The sequence below is a fragment of the Macrobrachium rosenbergii genome, chromosome 41, assembly GCF_040412425.1.
Source record: "Macrobrachium rosenbergii isolate ZJJX-2024 chromosome 41, ASM4041242v1, whole genome shotgun sequence".
Classification (NCBI taxonomy): domain Eukaryota; kingdom Metazoa; phylum Arthropoda; class Malacostraca; order Decapoda; family Palaemonidae; genus Macrobrachium; species Macrobrachium rosenbergii.
In genome coordinates, this window is record NC_089781.1 from 76,398,838 (window position 1) to 76,406,337 (window position 7,500).

Sequence of the window (7,500 nt, forward strand, 5' to 3'; positions counted from 1 at the left end):
ATTTTCTCTTGTCGTTATAAATTCCCTTTGACTTCTTGTGTGCACAAAGTGCGTTCCCTGTATTAATTAGATTCCAGGATGTTAGGATTTAACTAAGGATTCTTTGAAGTCACCCTTAACTTTATTAAAGAAAAATAATCCGGCAGTTAATCCCACTTAGATGATCCCGAGTGTGTTTACAGAGCAACGCGTGAAAAATGACGGTAGCCAAACGTTCAGGAGAAACGTTCTTTTGAGCCGACGTTCTTGCTCCGTTACGAGGCATTTCACTTCCTGCTGGACGAGGCTGATGCCTTGGCTGGTAAACATTGGTTTTTTGGAAGCAATGAGCATTATTTTTGTTCTTGCATTATGACGGCGAAATTGTTAAGAAATAGCAATATCAGGGACTATGTATGAACAAAACAGTATTTAAGAACAAAGTGATGTAAAGATAGAAACAATGATCATTGCATTTTTCCTACAGTACATCTATGAAATTGTGGTGATATAAGTGTTAAATGTTGTATTTAATCATAAAAACTAGGGTGGATCAATAAAAATTGGAGTCTGCAATGCAACGGTGAAACAAACCCCGCACTACTTCCTGAAATACATCAGCGGGATTAATTTGTTCGAGAACACAACAAATTTGTGTGGGGGTAGAAGCAATAACCACTACGGAGGTGATATTGTGAGGATAACTGCGTGGTTTGCGATGCAACGGCGACACTAAGCGAATGAAAGACAAATATTTTATATTGCATTCGTTCCGGCAATGCAACGGTGATATTTTGTATGTGAGTCAGTGCAGGTAAGGTGAGGCTATAAACAATAAGTAAACATTTAACAATATGTACTTTTGCAATAAAAAGATATAATTGTGACAATGAAAACCATGTACATTTTGTGTTCCTTTAGTACACCAGGGAAGCTTTGGAAGCTACAACGAACTTTGTAAGTGAAATGCAGCATTTAAAGTTTGGGGACCGAAGTCATACACGATGTATTTGTTAAAAGAAAAAAATCAGGCCTGATATTGTGAGGATAGAGCCAAAAAGCGTTGCTTCATAATAGGAATGATCAGCATTTAATCTGGACTCTTCAAATTTTCACCTCCGTTGCCTCATGGTCCCCATCGTGACCCAGTGCCGTTGCCGTCAGACTTTTGAGGTCTGTCTGTCGTAATGTGTTAGTAATGGACACCGAAGCTTATGTGCCACTGGCGTCTGGCGCCCATTAGTGGTCACCAATCCAGTTGATGAACATATACAGTATTGCTGAGTTTTTTTCCTTTTCAAAAGGCAATGAACTATTTCGTTTATATATATATATATATATATATATATATATATATATATATATATATATATATATATATATATATATATATATATATATATATATATATATATATATATATATATATATATATATATATATATATATATATATATATATATATATATATATATATATATATATATATATATATATATATATATATATATATATATATATATATATATTATATATATATATATATATATATAATATATATATATATATATTTACGTATTCAAAAGGGAAATTAATAAAATATAACTTTTTCCCCAGTTGTTCCCTTGAAATATATGAGAATTTTTTCTTCATACAAATTGTAACTGGAATAGAACAAAATTTTCTTTTTTTATCTTTTATTCAACGGAAATAAGAAAGGGATTACAATAATTTTTTTTTTACATATCTTATATGGATGAGGCTCAACTATCCATTGCTTCCCTTTCTTCGTATGAAACAAGAGGAGATAAAATATTGTACATCTATACTGCGGAAAGGAGAGGTCAAACTTTCCTCTTTTTATTTGCTTGACTACACATTTATTCACTAAAATTACAGAAATGTTTCATAAATAATTCTTTTCCGCCTATTTTTAACCTGAAGTGAATAAGCTATTTTTGGATACAGCATACCGGCAACAGAAAAGAATAAACAATCTGTTATTCTTTTATTCACCTGAAATAGGGGAGAACGACCAGTTCGGAATTAAAAGTCCATCACGGGGACGTAATGACGACCAAGTTCGTGTTTGAGTTTGATCAATCCCAAAAGCGCTCTTTCCCCATCAACACGTTTTAATCTGATTATTCGTCTCCCCTCCAAAACTTTTTTTTTTCCATCCCATCCTTACCCATCAACAGGTAGAACCGGAAACTGGTCCAACTATAAACCCCCACCCCAACCCCCACCTCTCTCTCTCTCTCTCTCTCTCTCTCTCTGTCGATTTTCAATATGTTCTCTCTTATGTTTCAATTTCACTAGAATGTGTTAATTAATCTCACTCTCTTTCTCTCTCTCTCATATATATATATATATATATATATATATATATATATATATATATATATATATATATATATATATATATATATATATATATATATATATATATATATATATATATATATATATAATAGTGTGTGTGTGTGTGTGAGAGAGAGAGAGAGAGAGAGAGAGAGAGAGAGAGAGAGAGAGATGTGTGTGCTTGTTGTATGTTACTAATGCGTTTGTTATAGTATACTCTCTTTTCATCAATTTCCCGTACGCTGTTCGTTTTCTGCAGAATTCTCTCTCTCTCTCTCTCTCTCTCTCTCTCTCTCTCTCTCTCTCTCTCTCCATTTCTTCGATAGTTCCAAGCGAACTTTACTCATCTCTCTCTCTTTCTCTCTCTCTCAAGCGCACACACACGTGTGCGTGCGCGCTTACCTCACAAACGCGTAGATACACACAATCTCTCGCACAGACCCAACGACAAACACAAAACCCAGTTTACCTATCGTTAGTACATTATTTTGACTTCTCTTTACTACAACGATTTGGTATCCAGATCGTTAAACCGGGTTTTTCCTTTGTGATATACGTATTTTCCTTTCATTCGGGCGCGTTTTGTTTTTCTAATCCTATTCTGCCTCCGAAGTTGAGTTTTGTTTTTGCGGGCGCGTTCTCTCTTTGACGCGAAAAAAAAGTCTTTTTGATATTGGCATTCCTGATTGGCACGCCTGATTGCTAGCGCTGTGGGGAATTTCTACCAACTTTCCATCCCTACTCTTGTGTTTAATTGTCTTTACTCCGTGGATTTTGTCCTTTTTTTGTTTTATGAATAAAGAAACGAAAGACTTAAAAATACTGCAGAAAAAGCAGGAACTCTGAAAAAAGAAAATAACAAAAGAGCTACGGTTATGAGTACGTTAGTATCATTTCTATTCAGTTCGTGTGACAAAGGATTTGATTTCTCGCATGAAATCATTTGAAGCAATAGCACAAGTTTTAAATTTTACATAAGTTTGGGATGCTCGCAATTAAGCTGAATTCCATTAAAAAGTGGCTTTGTTGAAAACTTTTACCGAGTGAATGGACTTTTACAGATTAAAGGTATTTCATTTATATAAAAAAACGGTCTTTTGATGATAGAGCACCCCGCAATTACGAATCTCATAAAAAAGTGTTCTGTACAAAAAGGCGTTAAGAATAGATCAGAGAATTGTTATACTTTATTTAAAATATTCATTTATGTTTGGGAAAGTTTTCGCAAATGTAAATGTTAGTCTTAATAGTTGCTTAACTTTGATTTTCCAAAAAGGCTACTAGAAAGTTCTTTCAGCTCCCTGAATACATTGTTATTTAGAACAGTGTCACTATACCTCGATTTGTGTTCTACCTCACCTGCGTCAGAAGAGTTCTGTAAGTTAGTTTTGTTGTAGTAATAGAAGCAGATGTCATATTTCCGTGTAGAAGGCCTAAATAGGCAATGACTAACTCTGAATAGTCAAGGTTTATATATGTGAACCCTCAATAATAATTATAAGTACACATATAAAACACGTAAATAATCAAATTATATGAGATGAACATTAAAAAACACTTGTTACATTCCCATACCGAACAGTTATCAGTTTCCTTTCCTGGGTGGTATCGAGAGCGCTCCTTTACTTTTCCAAAACGAATGATTATTAAGCAAACGTTTTTCAGTTTCCATTCCACGACGTTCTTGAACGAGACTCAGGTGCACTGACATCTGACGACTGGCTTCCATAGGCCTCTGGTTCTCTCGCCTTTAATGTTTTTGTCTGAGAATAAAAGTTCTGTTTCCGCGTATTTTTTCCTCTCTCTCTTCTTTCATTCATTTTCTACTAATATTCACACATGTCCTTACTCCACAAGCCGTATTCTTGAGGGACTTTTTCCAAGTCTTTTTCTATTCTGCTTGTGGAACTCCCATTGCCTCTGGCTGTCTGTCTGAATGTCTGTCTGCCTTATATTTCCTGTGATGTCGGAGGAGTGGTCTTAATTTGTCCTTTGATAAAGGGCTGAAAGTTCGCCTCCTTTTCCTTATCACATAATGGAAGGGCATATTCTTCTCTCTCTCTCTCTCTCTCTCTCTCTCTCTCTCTCTCTCTTCTCATTATATTGGTTAATCCTGCCTTTGTAGCACCCATTCACGAAAGTCCTAAGCTTCTTTGACCTTCAGATTCACTACGCCCTTTACACGTTTTTTAATACTTTTTTTTTTCTTACTTTTACTTATTTTTTTATCCATTTTCCGACCGCCTTTTCAAGGCGATGATGAGTCTCATACGACGCCTCAATGATTATATCCCTCTTCGGTTTTTTTTCTTTTTTTTATTTTGTTTTTTCTTTGCTCTACAGCAGAGTCGGTGGACAGAGTTCCTCCTCCGCGTGCATTCCTTCGTTATCTTTTTATTATTGTTATACTGTAATTACTCTTTATCTTAACGGACGCATGAAACTATTTTATCTCTGAGATTTCTTCCTTCACCAATTGTATTTTTTATTATGCTTTATTCTTTACATTTTGAGGAGAAATTTCGAAAATAAGATTCTTCCATCCCTTGCATAAATTCATTTTTTCACTTTTTCCATTTTTTTTTCTTTTACTTTATTCTTCGGTATTCCGTATAAGGTCGCTAATGCTGTAACTTTTAAAATTTCCCCTCTACATACATTCCTTCATTTTCCTTCACTTCTTGTGGCATTTACTTTCTTTATTGCTTCTTTCTTCTTCATCAGTTCCTTGTAGGGAAGTCAGTAGACTAGTATTTCCGTATGGAGATGTCATTAAGTAAGTTTTTCTAAAGAATTCTCCCTCTGCTACATTCTTTGTTTAACTTGTTACCTTGTTTTCTTTTGCTTTATTCTCTACAGTTTCTTTTTAAGTAAGTCAGAGAATTACTTTCTCAAAGATTATTTCCTTCTGCCTACATTCCTCTTCTACCTTTCTCCTGTATTTAGTTGTTTTATTCCGCTGCCATTTCTACATAGGGAAATCAGCATGTGGTATTTTTTTTCCTCTACATGCATTCCAGGAAGGAGAGAAGTGAGAGAGACTGGAAGAACGATTCCTCGAGTCCAATAAACGCCGAAAGTTGGTTCTCTTTTGTGTGCGTTGGTTAGAAGGTGGGGCACGGGGGAGGGAATGGGGAAGGATGGATGGGGAGGAGGAGGAGGATGGGAGGGAGGCATGAGGGGGGGAACTCGAAAAGGTAGAGGATTATGCCCTTTTTCTTCTCTATTTTCAATTTGGGCGTTTCTTTGTCTGGCTGAAGATTAGCGAGGATCTTCCCTCAAGGTTTTCTTATTCATTTTCTACGTGTCTTACCCAATCTTCCAGGGTTCTCGAGGATGGGGTACTGGTGTGCTCAAGGTATGGTGAGGTAATGTTATGTTTATTTGATATGATTTGAAGGATCTCTACTGATAGTAGTAAGTACATAATATAGTATAGCAAGAGGAAATATGTTAATATTTAAGAATCAGGCGTAATGTAATGGATTGTTAATGTTTTCTGTACGGTAACAGTCGCGGACGTGCTATCAAGTAATGTATAAAAACAAGTAATTTTAAATCATCGTATGTGGCTGTGTACACACACACACACACACACACACACACACACACACACACACACACACACACATATATATATATATATATATATATATATATATATATATATATATATATATATATATATATATATATATATATATATATACTGCATATAAACATATATGTATATATATATATATATATATATATATATATATATATATATATATATATATATATATATATATATATATGTAATTGTGTGTAAAGCGTATGTGTATGTGTGTGTGAGGGTGCAGGTGTATAATAATGCATTGTCTTTCTACTATCTCCTTTTGTAAAATTAAAACAATCATTTCATCACTGAATGTGAAATACTTCCACAAACATGATTGTGGAATAAGAAAATTTTAATCTGACTGGTTTTTTTCTCCTTCCCAAATATGCACTCTGCCCAACTCCGACTTTTTTTCTTAATTTTTCCTTCCAAGCACTATATAATACAGAGTTCTCATAGATTTTCCTTCATTGCCGGAATAGCTAATTCAGATAAAAATTCATGTATTTTATTCCAAAAAATATAAAAAATATCCACACTGTGACAAACAGCCTCATAATTTTCACCAAAAACACAAAACAAATCTACATTCTGACTTAATGTCCTTAAGTAACTCCAGTTTGCCTACCAAAATACACGGAATTTCCAATTCTGGCCTCATTCCTCTCTGTTTTTCATCCAAACACATAGTAAAATTTTAATCAACAGAAGGTATTCTAATTAATTTTTCATGTGTTTTTCAAAATCAAATAGAATACGAATTTGCAACTGACTGATTTTTAATCACATGCCTAAAACATACAAAATAACCAATTAGCAAACATATCATCTGATTCCAAGTTGACAATTATGACCCGATTTCCTTAAAAAAACACAAACACACAAAACACCCAATTCTAATGAATTCATTATTTTCCTTTCATTCTGTTCTTACAACATACATAATAACCAATGGCATATAAAACATCAATCCTTGACCTAATTTTCTTCTATTTTACTCCTAGAACATAAAAGATACCCAATGGCATTCATTCAATAATTCGTCCAAATGAGACCTGATTTCTTTTGATTTTATTCCTAAACATAAGTAATTAACAGCATATAATGCATTTAATTCTTACGCAAATTCTTTTTGTTTTATTCATAAAAATCAAGAATGACCATCAGCATACAGTGCATCCAGTTCTTACCTAATTTCTTTTCATTTTATTCCCAAAGTATTAATGAACAAAATGAATATGTAAACTCTAATTTGGACCTAATTTCTGTCAACTATACATAAAAAAAGGAAAAAGAAATTCCACCAAATGACCTTCAATTAAATTCAATTAAAAAAATTCAACTTTTTATGTTTAAAAATGGAATAAAGATCTTTCATAAAATGCCCTTCAATTAAATTCTATTTAAAAAACAAACAATTCAACTTTTTATTTTTAAAAATAGAATAAAGATCTTTCATAAAATGCCCTTCAATTAAATTCTATTTAAAAAAACAAACAATTCAACTTTTTATTTTAAAAATGGAATAAAGATCTTTCATAAAATGCCCTTCAAAT

General features: G+C 33.2%; 1 protein-coding gene across 1 annotated transcript in view; it reads left to right on the forward strand.

Moving 5' to 3' along the window:
• Positions 1-7,500, forward strand: part of LOC136826905 (fibroblast growth factor receptor-like 1) — a 216,040-nt gene that overhangs the window by 160,965 nt on the left and 47,575 nt on the right.